Genomic DNA, 14,133 nt, shown 5'->3' with positions numbered 1-14,133 from the left:
CTCATTCAGTCATTCATTCCATAAACTTTTTCTTTTTTAAAATTTTATTGGGGAATGTTGGGAAACAGTGATTCTCCAGGGCCCATCAGCTCCAAGTCATTGTCCTTCAATCTAGTTGTGGAGGGCACAACTCAGCTCTAAGTCCAGTTGCTGTTTTCAATCTTATTTGCAGGGGGCACAACCGACCATCCCATGTGGGAATTGAACCGGCAACCTTGTTGTTAAGAGCCCACGCTCTAATCAACTGAGCCATCTGGCTGCCCCGTTCTATAAACTTTTTAAATAGTTTTATTGAGTTATAATTTATATATCATAAAGTTCATATCTTAGAACAGGGGTGTCCAAACTTTTTTTAACGTGTTTCACCAAGGGCCATATGCGGTAAAATACACAAACAGCCGGGCCACTCACTCAAGGTGAAGTACGTATTGCCTCACCTGGTTTATTTAAGTAAACTAAATATATTTTTGGAACTTTCTGCGGGCCAATTAAAAGTGGATCGCGGGCCGCAGTTTGGACACCCCTGTCTTAGAATGTACAAAACAATTATTTCTACTATATTTACACAGCTTTGCAAACATTACTGTAATTTAATTTCAGAATATTTTCATACCCAAAGAAGCCTTGTACCCATGAGCAATCATTCCCCAGCCCTTTACCCACTGTTCTTTTCTCTCCTCAACCATAGGCAACTACTAATATACTTTCTATCTCTGTAGATTTACCTATTCTGGACATTTAATATAAATGGAATCATAGAATATGTGATCTCTTGTGACTGACTGGCTTCTTTCATTTAGTTGTGTTTTCAGGACTCATCCATGTTATAGCATGTGTCGATCCTTACTCCCTTTTTTTTGCTGAATAATATTCCATTCTATGGATAAACCACACTTTATTAATTAATTGATGGACATTTGTTATTTTTCTACTTTTTTTCTGCTAGGAATAATGCTGCTATGAACATTTGTGTACAAGTTTTTTTAATTGAGATATAATTCACATATCATAAAATTCACCTCTTTAAAGAATACAATTCAGTGATTCTTAGTATATTCACAAACTTGTGCAACCATCAGCACTAATTCTAGAACATTTCATCAACCCCAAAAGTCCTGCTACTCATTAGTGGTCACTCCCCATTCCCCCCTCCCTCTAGCCCCTGGAAACCACTAATCTACTCTGTCTCTATGTATTTGTCTGTCCTGGGCATTTCATGTAAATAAAATCATATACTATGTGTCCTTCTGTATCTGGCTTCTTTTACTTAATATGTGTTTTTAAGGTTTGTCCATGTTATAATATGTATCACTATTTCATTCACTTCGTTTCTTTCTTTCTTTCTTTTTTTTTTTTTTTTGGCTGAATAATATTGCATTGCAATGATATACCACATTTTATTTATATATTTGTCAGCTGGTAGACATTTGGGTTAGTTCCACTGTTTGGAAATTATGAATAGTGCTGCTATGAACATTCATGAGCAAGCTTTTGTGTGGGTATGTTTTCATTTCTCTTGTGTTTAGACCTAGGAGTGGAGAGGCTGGGTCAGATGTTTAATCTTTTGAGAAACTGACAAACACAAAGTGCCTGCACCATTTTATACTCCCACTAGCAGTGTAAAAGAGTTCTAATTTCTCCACATCCTCACCTTTGTAATTATAACCGTTCTAGTGGGTGTGAACGTTAGTTATCGCACTGTTCACGTGATAAACTTTTACTGAGCACCTGCTATATGCCCAGCCCTGTCCTAGGTGCTGGAGATTCAGCAGTGAACAGAACACAGATGGCCCTGCTCTCATGGGGGGTGGGGGGTGGGTAGGGTCAAGACCACAATGAATATTCTGACAAGACCAGTTCAGGCAGTGGTAAGTGTTGTGAAGACTTGGAGCAGAGTAATGGATGGGGGAGGGGCCATCGTGGTGTTGCTGCCTCATCCAGGGGCTCAGGGGAAAAGGCCCCTCTGAGAAGGTGACATTTTGTGATGAGACTTCGCAGGTAAGGGAGCCTCCCTTCTCAACACTGAAGGACAAGCATCCCAAGTAGAGGGAGTGTGGCTGGAGCTAAGTGAGCAAAGCGGGAGGGGAGGAGAGGAAGTGGCAGAGGTGGGAGATCACGCGGGCCTTTGAAGGCTACTGTGAAGGGTCTAGATTTAATCCTGGGCTTGGCTTGGCGAGAAGCCACTACAGTTGTGAGAGCAGACTATTTACACTCTAAATACTGGGAGACTGGTGAGAACACCACTGACACAGTCCAGGGGAAGGATGGTGGAGGCTGGGAGCGGAGGGACTGGGATGGACATGCTTTGGAGGTAGAACAAAATGATTTACTGGTGGGTTGGAGGAAGGATGGAGAAAGGAGAGGCATCGTCTTCTTTCTGGCTCCTCTTATTCAGCAAACATGCAGTGAGGCCTGAATGCACTGATTTCACCCAGCGGACCCACTGGGACCAGGACAGATGTGTCTTCTGCCTTCAGCCTGGAGACTCAGGACACTCCCCACGCAGGAAATGCCAGGGCAGGAGCCAGGCTCCCACAGGCTCCTGTGCCACCCTCCCTAGGTCCTACCCTTGGCACTGGGGGGGTTCAAAAGAAGACCTGCACTCCTGCCCTCTGAGTTCAAGCCTCATGCCAGCCCTGCTCTACCGACTACTGGTCGCCCGGAACACGCTGCCCAATTCGTCTCCCTGAAACTGTGCTCCCACTGGCTCACCCCCTCTCAGAGCCCTTCCGTAGGTCCCTGTGTCCCTAACAGTGTTCCCCAAACTTGAGTAATACATAAACAGTTCCCCCAAAAGGAAAGAGATCCTCCCGGCCAGACAGTGTTGATTTGAATTGTTTTTATTACGTTCTTCCTTAAAACATAAAGCTAGGGACAGAGTCCTTGGGCTCCTGTATAACCATAAAACCAAGTTCCAGATGAAATACAAACACAACTACAACCCAGATAGCATTCAGAGGAGACGCCATTCATTGAATGTGCCAATGATGTCATTTTGAGGAATGAAAAATCACCCCTTGCAATTAGGAGGGTTTTACTGGCTGGGTCAGTCTGTTGTTTTTGTTTGCGTTTTGTTTTTACTTGGAGCTCCTACACTAATGTGAAGGCTGACTCAATTTGCTCACTTATTTCCCCACTTGGGCCAGGATAGACCTCTCATAACGTGGGCACAGAGGCTCGTCACTTGGCCTCCCTTATGTGGACATGTCCATCCTCTGTCTGAAGGACTTTCATGGGCCCCAGCATTCTCACCTTGGGAGGTTCCAGCTCACCCCTTGCCAAGCATACTAAAATGTACGCACACTCCACATCAAATATATATTTTTTTGCAATAAAAAAAGGATTTATTTTTATAATTCTGCACTTGAAATGATTTCAATGAACAGGGTTTGTGTGTGTGGTTTTGGTTGTTGTTGTTATTCCTTTCGAGTCAGAAAAATTCTTTTTTCAGATCTGAAGTATCTCCTAGGCCCTTGGAACTCTCCCAGACCCAAGGGCTGAGCTCATGGCACCAGAAAAGAAATCAGCCAAGCGGAGGCCTGCTTCTTTCTTTCCTCATCAACCCGAGACAATTAAAGTGGGGCAGAAGGCGCCAACCTGACCTTAAGTACAGACCAACATGGGTATGAAAATAGGGTTGGCGGCTCGGGTTATGAGGCCTGGGCCATTCACAGGAGTCAGAATACACTCACACCCATTGTTCCAGATAATCACTGAAATGAAAGTCCCAAATTATGAAAATCATAGGGAAGCCAGATTGCTGGGGACACACCTGAGGCTCCCGAGAGGCCAGAGACCCAGTCTCTGGCCCCATGACCTTCAAGGTCTAGTTGCAGCAACTTGGTCTGGTGCACAAATCGGGCACAGTGTGTGGCCAGCAACCTTTTTCAGAGGTTTTTCTTCCCACCACTGCCCTCGCCAGTACTGAAATGTGCTAGGACCTTCTCCACAGCCAGCTTTTGATTCTACCCAGAATGCCTTCCCTACAGGTTTTTTAAAGACTCTTTCATTGTTTTTAACTGTTTTAAACCATTGCACAAGTAATATATGTTCATGATAGGAGAATCAGAAAATACAGATACAGGAAAATAAAAATAATCAGTAAACTTGTCCCATAGAAATAATCATGACTAACTAATATTTGATACATATATATATTCCTACATATTCTTTAAATTTCAGTTTTCCCCATGCATGTTTATATTAACAAAATGTAATGAGTGTTGTTTTCAAACGAAGTGTTGTAAGCAATAAAACATAGAGAACACGACTGTAACACACACTCGTATTCACAACCAAGTTTTGACAGATCTTAACATTTTTAGCATGTTTACTTCAGCTCTTAAAAGCAAAACAAAACAAAACAAAAACCCTAACAGATATGGTTGGAACCCCCCAGATGCTCCTTTGCAATCCCTTCCCTGTATCCCCACCACCACCAGCGTCAATTTGGGGTTTATCATTCCCCTTCATGTTTTGGATATTGTTCAACTTCAAATGAATGGCAGAGTTCTGCATGTATCCTTCTGCAACTTGCTTTTGGGTTTGACATTGTATTCCAAAGGTGTGTTCACGTGGATTCACGCCACCCGAGTTTGCTTGTCTGTATTGCCACTCACGACTCCATGGAACGGACAGGCCATAGTTCATGTACCCATTCCTGATGGGTCACTGATGGTTGCTTTTGCAAACTGTGCCACAGAACATTCTGGAACAAGTCTTCTTGTGTATGGGAACATGCATTTCTCTGGGATAAATACTCAAGATAGAACTGTTGAGTTGTTGGGCACATACCTTCCTTTTGCTTAATTCAATCACAAACAATTTCCCATGTCAATAAACAGCCTACATCCATATGTTTTTAAGGGCTATGAAGATTCTGCCAAAAATTTCTCCACATAATTACGATAGGCATAATTAGTTTTTATTAAAATCTACTCTGTGAGGGAATATCTTTGCAGCTTTATTTTTGTGCATATCTTTAATTATGTCGGTAGGAGAAATTCCTAAAGGTAGAATTTCTGGATCAAAAGAGATATATGTTTTTAATTCCAACTTCCCCGAGAATTCTTGAGCCAACTGCTCCTTCCACCGGCTTCCACCTCCTACAAGAATGGAAATTTCCCCCAATCTGGCCCACCTGCCTCCTATAAGCACTTACTTATCTCTAGCAATCTTACCTGTCCCTCCACCCTCACCTCTCCTGACTCTTCTCCTTCAGCCAAACTCTGGGCTTTGGACTCCTACCGCCCTTCACAACTCTCCCATGGCGTTCATCACTTTCTCATTTCCTCTACAGCTGTTTTTGTGGGTGATTTATCTTTCCCTCCAGACGTAAATGTTTTCACTTCAGAAACTCTATTTTCTTTGTTGTTATTCTGTCATAATTTATACACCACCAAGTCATAGTTGTAACACCCACAGTAAACTACACACAGAGACTGTTTAAAAAATATATGGAGCCCTGGAAATATTTTATGAAAATATTCTGAGTCCATGAAGTTACTGCATTTCCATTTCATTCCACCCATCCGACATCTGCTGAAAAAGCTCTCTGGGACAGTAGCTGTGTTGGGGCCTGGGGAGCCAGAGGTCACAGGCCCCAGTCCCTGTTCTCCAGGAATTTACGGGCAACCAAATGCTCCTCTGCGCATCCTTTTAGCCAATGCAAAAAGGGACACATGATGCATTGTTTGTGACCCATCATTAAAGACTAAAGGCCATTTCAGCTGGGAAAGACTTTTTACCCTGGTGATAAGTACAAAAGAGATTTGCCACGTAGGTGGTGCTGCCATTGAACTTATGTGTTGGACAATCTCTTTAGCAGCCTTTTAGGAACAGTGCAGAAATGCCCCACTACGTGTGGAGTTAATCCCTTCATAACCTTCCAGGGCAGCATACTACTGAGGGAGTATGATGAAGGCATCATTCAGTAAGGGTCCTTCTGGGGAGAAAGTGTTCTGCTGGTTTTATGTCAACCCCAGAGGAGGGCAGCCGCTGGAGGCCTCACACAGGCTCCCAAGCACTGTGATTAGCATAATATGAGGCTCCCACTGGCGCTTAAGCACAGGCTAATTCAGCCAGCATTCATTTACTCATTCATTTTATTGAGTACTTACTATGTGCCAGGAATTCAGGCTAAATCCCGGTGCTAGATGGGTAAATTTTAAAAGACGTGGTGCCACCTCATACATTGGTGGTAGAAATGTACAATGATGTAGCCACTTGGGAAAATAGTTTGTCAGTTTCTTAAACAACTGAACAAATACTTAGCACACAACCCAGCAATTCCACTCCTAGGTCTCTGGGTATCTTACCTTAGCAAAACAAACAGGTATGTCCACACAAAAATGTGTAGGCAAATGTCCATAGCAGCCTTCTTCTAGAGACAAAAACTGCAAGCAATCAAAACATCGAAATGGTGAATGGATAAAGAAAACATAGGCTATCCACACCATGGAACACTAGCCAGCAATAAAAAGGAACAAACTATTGATAACATGCCACATGGATGAAGCTCCAAGACTTTATGCTAAGTGAGAGAAGCCATACACAGAAGACCACGTCCTGTGTGATTCCATTCATGTGTCATTTCCAGCAAAGGCAAAATTAGAGAGACAGAAAGCAGATCAGTGATTGCCTGGGGATGAGGGTGAAAGCAAATGGGTGTGAGGGATCTTTTGGGAGTGAGGAAAGTCCTACAACTGGACTGCGGTGATGATTGTGCAACTCTGATTTTACACTTCAAAGGAGTGATTTTTGTGGCATGTAAGTTATACCTCAATTAAGAGACATGACAAAAGCAGAAAGACCAGGTCCCTACATGCGTGGGCTTTATAATCTAACTGGGGAGAGAAACAATAGATAAGTAACCAAGAAACAAAATACAGAATTATAAATTCTGACCAATAAAATGAAGGGAATACAGTGAGTACGGTGATGGGAGATAAATAGAAAGAGGAATCTTCTTAGAGATGGTGGCTAGGGACCACCTATCTGAAGAGGTGACATTTGGACTGAGATCGACACGGAAGAGAGATGGGGAGGGCAAGCCAGGGGAGAGCTGTACTTTTACACACATTTTGTAGTGTTTCAAAGAGGTGCGGTGACCTGCCAAGACCCCACAGCCCATGAGTGATGGGGCGGGTGTTTAAAACAAGGTCTGCTTGTGCCTTAAGTTGGCATAAGCCTCCCTGCAAATGTGTTCTTGCAGCCGACGCAAACACCAGTCACACACAAGCTGCCTGGCGTGTCCACACTGGCCTGCCTCTGCCCAGGGTTTGAGGCACAGCAGGTAGTGGAGGTGCCTGGGCACGTGCTAGGCAAGAAGGTGGCTGAGGTGTGGGTGACCTCATGCCGCCCCAATAGGCGCCCCACCCAGGCTCAGGTGACCCAGGGTGCCAGAGGAGCCAGAGGTTCCAAGTGGACCTGCCTGACCTTGCCTTCTCTCTCCCTGCCCCGGACCACAATGCTACTTCCTAGCTGTGTGACTTGGACTTCACTGGGCCTTCTCATCTGCTGGATGAGGACGCTGGAATAGCTCTGCTGGAAAGAGCAGCTCTGGGGTTAGAACCACATCCACTTGGCTCTGAAGCCCTCGTCTTTCCACCGTGCCAGGTTGAGTAGCTTCTCGTAATGGGCCGCACTGAGGTGCTTGTTTAGCATTCTCAGTCCTGTCTGTACATCCAAATGACCTGGGAGCTTTATATATTTTGGAATCCACCCTTAGAGATTTAGGTTTAATTGAACTCAGGTGGGGCCCAGGCACCAGGGAGTTTTAGAAACTCCCTGGATGATTCGAATAGGCTGCCAGGGTGGAGAGTCACTGATTCAACCTCTTCATTTTATAGATGAGGAGCCTGAGGCCCAGAGATTCTGAGTGACTGTCCCCAACCCCAAGGTCCCCTAGCCATTTGCAGCTGCAGTCTCTAATTTCTCCCTCCGAGTGAAAGAGCTGTAGTGAGGGCATATAAGGCCACACTTAACAGCAGGAGCTTTGAAATCCCGTAGAGGTGTGTTCAAGCCTGAATTGCCCCTCATAGGCTGTGTGATGTGGGACAAGTCACTTCACCTCTATGACCCTCAGGCTCTTCAGCTATGAAAACAGGAGTTACGTGAAGGCTAAACAAGACAGTGCAGAGAAGAGGTGCTCATTAAACAGGTCGCCGCATCCCCTAGAAGAGACCAGTGCAGTTTGATAGCCATTTATGGAGCACCCGGTACAGGCTGGTCCCTGTTTCTGGGGCGGCAGAGCTGGGGCCGAGCTGGACTAGACAGAGTGGAAGGTGCTGCATTAGCAGCAGTTCAAGGGGCTGGGCTGTGGAAGCACAGATGCGGAAGTCCTAGTCAGACTTAAGATGTGGCGGGATGTGGGGTGTGGGGGTGGCTGCATCGTGGGCCCATTTCCTACTACCTGGGTTTGGGGAATGAACATTTACTGAAGAACTACTTTATGCTACATCTTTTGCTTTTGTAAACTCACCCACTCGTCAAAACACCCCTTTCAGGGGGGTTGATATCACCCTCATTTTAGAAATGAAGTTCAGAAAAGGAACCTTGCCCAGGCTCCCTCTGCTGAGGCCAGAATCCACTCAAGGAGTCTGAGTCCAGAGTGGAAACTCATCCCATGGTCCCAGCCTTAGTCAGATGAGGTCTTTTGGGGGTCCCGGCCCATCCACTGGCCTGGTTGAAGCCCTGAGTTTTCATCCTTGGCTCTGACTGACTGGGCAGCCCCTGGCGAGTTCCCATTTGAGTCAGTGGAGCTGAGCAGTCTGGTTCTGCAGCTGGCTCAATGCCTTTCTCCTGCCCTCACCTGCACCCACAGCCCCAAGGGTGTAGCTGCACCATTCCAGGGTGCCCAGGAATGGGGAACAGCCACTGGCCTGGGACTGCTAGGCCCAGCCTTCTCCCTGAGGCCAACTTCCCAGGAAAGCTCCCGAGAGCATGAATATTCAAGCCTCAGGATGAAAGCCACTTCCCTGAGTGGCAAGGCCAGGCATGGCTCTACCACCTTCCAGCCCAGCTCACCCACTGCTCTCACTGGCCTAGATTTCGAAGCCTCTGGAACTGTCTTCTTGTCCTCCTGCTCCTTTCCCATGTCTGGGTCTTTGCCGGTACCTGGACCACTCTTCCCTTCTCTCTTGAGCATCCCTGACTTCCCTACCAAGTCGAATACCTCCAGCACCAAGCACCTCTTCCTCGCGTGACTTATCACCGTTGCCAAGTAGGTCTTAACACCCTCTCTCGCCTACCTGACCCACCTTCCCTACCATGGCCTGGTCCTATACCCTATACCGTTCCTCTACCACCTGATTCTTTCTAGCTGTCAACTGACAAATTTCACATTACAAAACATTTTTGTTTATAATCAACATCTCCTCCATTTACGAAAAGGCAGCGAAGTCGCTGCTCAGTGTTAAAACAAACATAAGACATCAATTGGAAAAGAGAGATTGAAAGCCATTAAAAATAGATGGGATGAACTCGGTCAGGCATCTGGATTGAATTAGTTACTGAGGTTTAATGTGTAACTTATCAAAGAGCTTCCCGGCAGCCAAGACAAAAGGGGGAAATATACTGGGTTAGAGGGATTTGGTTCTAGGGTGACTTCGTCCCTTGGAAAAAAACCCATCCTTATTGCTTCGGTTAAGAGGAGCTGTATATAAAAGAGCCACTATTGGCAAGGAAGGCCCTTTCCACTCTCTCCTGTCCCCTCTGGCTGTCTCTCTGTGCTCATCCCAGCTAATTCTCAGGCAATTTTCTGCTTCACTGCTCCAGCCTGGCCTACTTTCTCAGCTATGTTTGTTTCCCTGGCTCTGGGCTCTGCAAAAGTAGCGGGTCTCCCATCAGCAGAGGTGTTGGGCCAGGTGACTCCTGCGGGGGAAACTGCAAAGGAGATTCATAAACCCAAAGATAATTTTTCATGTCTCGCTAAGGTCCAGCCTTCAGGGTCTGTCAATTTGCGTCTGGGTAACGGAGATGCTATCTGGATCCCCACCACAATTCCAGCTCTTATACGGTCCTCCAGAAAAAAACACAGCTGAGTTTGAATCCCAAGGCACAACTTAAAATCCAGGCATTACCCTGGATTAGTGACCATGTCCCACTCACCTTCAAGTTCTTAATGTAGAAAATGGTGGCAATCCTTACAAGGAATTGTGGGGTGGATTCAATGACAGTGCATGACTTTTATTTATGTATATCCCTACCTGATCATAAGCAGGAAGGGATTTGAAGCTGCTTACAAAAACAAACAAACAAACAAACAAACAAAACCAAATAAAACTAAACAACCACATTTACCAGATTAAAATAATAGATGTTATCCCAGCTTCCCCACTTGCTGGCTGTGTGATCTTGGGCAAGTTGCTTCACTTCTCTGAGCCTCAATCACCTCATTTGTAAAATAGGATAATAGTAGTACCTACCACTATTGGGCTACTGCAGAAGTAAATAAATTAATATGAAAGGGTATTTAGCACAATGCCTGGCATAAAGTAGGCAATATATTTTAGTAGTTATTATTATAATGTAGTCCCTTTTTTTGTTTATAGAAAAGTAATCTGGGTAAAGCTGAGCCACCTAGAGGCCAGTCTCAGATCCCTGTTGAATTAGAAAGAAACACTAGTTCCTCCTCCCCTCCAAAATACATTGAAAAGAAATTTAAATATTTATTCAATTCCTTTGAAAATGTTAAAGCAGATTTCATTTATAATCTCAACAATACGTCCTAATTTTCCTTTTCCTGTTTCTTTTTTTACCTTCTCTCCTATCCTCTGCACATAGCACAGCAGCCCCCAATCTGGGTTCTGAGTCCCTCAAATGCTTCCTCAAAGCTCAGCCTGCCCTGGCTCTTACCTCCTTGGCCCTCTTCCCTAGCCACTCCCATTTTTTCTGCCCAGCAACCTCTGCCCTTTCTCTCCTCGCTCCCCCCCCCCCCACTCATTACCCAGATCCACAGGAAAAAGCCAAGCTGAAGCTGCGTGAACTGCAGTTTCCTTCTCAAGGAAGGAAGGGAGGCTATGAACAGGTGAATGTTTTTCCTCTCACAAAACAGATACACACCTCTTAATAGAGCTTAATGCAGAATACATCAAGAAGTTAGCTGTGGTTAATATCCGAGGAGTGGATTATGGGGACTTTTTTCTGTTGTAATCATTTTTGTATTGTTTAGTTTAGTGTTTTACAGTGAGCATGTATTAATTACATTGGAAATCAGAAAATAGATTTAAGTATGGAAATCAGTGCAAAGGGAGAAAACAGTAGAACAAGTAAAGCAAAAGCAGGAACAATGTGAGTATCCAAAATGTATCCCCTTGATCCTATATTTAAATCATGTAAAGTGCCCAGTATGGGGCCCAACACACACTGGATAAATACCAACCATAGTTGGTCAGGACTTAATGAACTTCCATCCCTCACAGAAACTCAAAACTGTCCAATTGAACCAGAGTAGCTGGTAGCCCAAGGGGAAGCAGGTCAGGCTAGGACATGCTGATCTCCAGCCCCACCCCAGGCTACCTCTCTGCAGCGTTGGTCTAATTGGGTGTGACAAGCCCTGCCTGCCCCCTCCTCCACCAGCCTCCTCATGGGCTCCTTCTATGCCTTCCTGACCATATCCTTTTAGACAGGTTGGTGTGCGTGTGTGTGTGTGTGTGTGGGGGGGGGGGGGTCTGTTCCTAGAGAGTTTGGAGATCCCCCCGCCCCCTCCACCCTGGAGCTCTAGACTATAGTTTCAGTTCAGTTATGGAAGAGGAAACAAAATTAAAAAATTAAAAAGCTCTTATAACGCCTCTCATTCTGCCTGCATGTCTGTGGGCTGCCCAATTTGTCCAGGCGCTATTTGACTTGGTATGTGGCACCAGTCTAAAAAAAAATGTATCAGTCAACCACTAAGCCATGAAGGTTCTTTGGGCACCTACTGTATACTAGACATTCCTGAACATCCCTTCTGTACAAGATGATGATGCAGGCAAAGCAATGGAAAACTACCAATAACAACCCTTGCCATTTACTGAAGGCCTGTGAAATGTAAGCCACTCCACAAATCTAGGGGATTCTTCTTGGACCCTGGTGAATTCTGAGGCTGGATCAGCTAGAAACCAAACCTAAACTCAAATGTCAGCTATTTCTGAGGACGGCACTCTCTGTAGCTGGGCCAATCAGAATCCTCGGCCACAGTAATTGGCTGAGGAACAGCTGCATGTCTCAATAAGAGCCAATGAGACTCAATGTGAGAAAGGAAAGTTGTTGAAACTGCTGAGAAAAATGAGTCTCTATTTCCGTCAGGAGTTGCCGAGAGACTCGGATGCATGCCTGGTGCTGCTGGCAGCTATCTTGTGATCATGAGGAGAGAGCCTGGCATTGAAAAGAGGCCAGCAGAGAGGGAAACAAAGAGCATGACATTGAATCCTGGCGACATCAGCTGAGCTCCTCAAGGCAGCCATGCCTAAAGCTAGCTCTAGCCCTGGACGTTCCCACTGTAAGTTGCGTTTTCTGCCAGTTTGAGCCAGGGCAATCCAATGGAGCTATCACTGTGCCCAGAGACCTGAGTATTTGGAGGAAGCCACCCGTCACCACCCCAACGATGGGGCTCTGACAAGGGAAACATGTTCTCTTGCCTCACAACCACCATGCCTCTGTCAGAGAGCACAGTGAGCCCACAAATGCCATCAGAAGCAGCATGAGGCCAGCATAGGAGTGAATCCCTTTAGATAAACTGAGCCTCCTTAGGGAAGTCACTTTCCCTCTCTGAATATTATTTTTTTTCTCACTTGCAATAGTGGGGTGAGAATCATAGTATCTACTGCACAGAATTGTTCCCAGAAGGCTGTTTGGAGGAGGTACGCTCTGAGGATCCCTAAGGCATTGGGGGTTGGAGTCAAAGTTGGCGGCAAACCTTACTTTTCCCCCCTGGATAGTGTAAGACCAGAGACCAGGCACTGCCTCTCCTGGGGCAGCCTGGTGGAATGGAAAAGACTCAGCCACAACATCGGGAGGCTTCAGTTCTAGAACTGGCGCTGTTGTCCATCCAAGGGAGCAGCTTTGGGCAAGCCCCAACCCCCACCAACGGGACCCTTTCAGAAGTGGGAAAGCCACGTGTCTCTCCTCCATTTCCTTCAGAGCCAGAATCAGATCTTGTTCACTGCTGTGCCCCCAATACTCAGTCTGGTTCCTGCCTCGCTGATAGAGTGTTCCAGAATGCCCCTTGAGTGAATAAAATGTCAGGATATGTGACACTCTTTTTCCTTTTTGGAGCACGTTGGAGTGTAACATACAAACACTCAAGAGGTCCTAAGGAGGCTTCACACACTAAGCACAGGCCTGTATCCAGCACCTCCATCCTGAAACAATCTTACCAACACCCAGAAGTCCCCCTGCCGTCCCCGTTCCAGTCATTCCCGCCTCAAAGTTAATAGCCTGACTTCTAACAGCATAGATTAGTTTTGCTTATTTTTAAACTACATAAATGGATCCATGCTTAACATTTTCCAGTGTTTTGCAGCTTACCCAGGGCCCACACGTACCTTAACTCATTAAATCTTCACATCGGTACAGGGAGGTGAGTAGGAATTACAAATCCCATTTTACAGAGGAGAAAACTGAGTCCCAGAGAGGAGAAGGGAATCCCCCACAATGACATTGCTGGCAAGTGGAGAGCTAGGGTAACTGGGTTCCATTTTCATGTCTCCCTGGATCTCAGAATGTCCCTCCAGGCAGCAGGCTGTGATTCCCAGGAAGACATCTGAAGCATGGTCAGGAATCTGAAACCACACCAGGCCTGGGCAGCTGATGGTATAAGTTACCCATTCTCCAGGATGCAGAGAGTGGCTGGGCCAGAGAAGACCTGGGCACCTTCAGGGCATGGCCCCACCCTGCCCTCTCCACCATGCTTCCTGTGTGCTGCACTCAACACGCTTTGTGAATTTCAGCAGGCGACCTCCTCCCTGGTCTTTCCTCCACATTGAAGAATTCCGAGTGCTATTGGATGGAAGGGTAAGAGTTGTTTCCACAGAGCCCCTGCCCTGCCCTCCAGGTTGCCACACACATTGCCCAGGAGCAGATGGCCCCTTGTGGGACCTGGTGCTGGGTGCCTAGATCTTCTCTCTGCAGGACCAGAGTCATCCTGAGCCA

Source organism: Rhinolophus sinicus, chromosome 14 (genome assembly GCF_057876585.1).
Source record: "Rhinolophus sinicus isolate RSI-liver-muscle chromosome 14, RSI-T2T, whole genome shotgun sequence".
In the NCBI taxonomy this organism is placed as follows: Eukaryota; Metazoa; Chordata; class Mammalia; order Chiroptera; family Rhinolophidae; genus Rhinolophus; species Rhinolophus sinicus.
The sequence above is the reverse complement of the archived record's forward strand: the minus strand, read 5'-3'. Positions refer to the sequence as shown.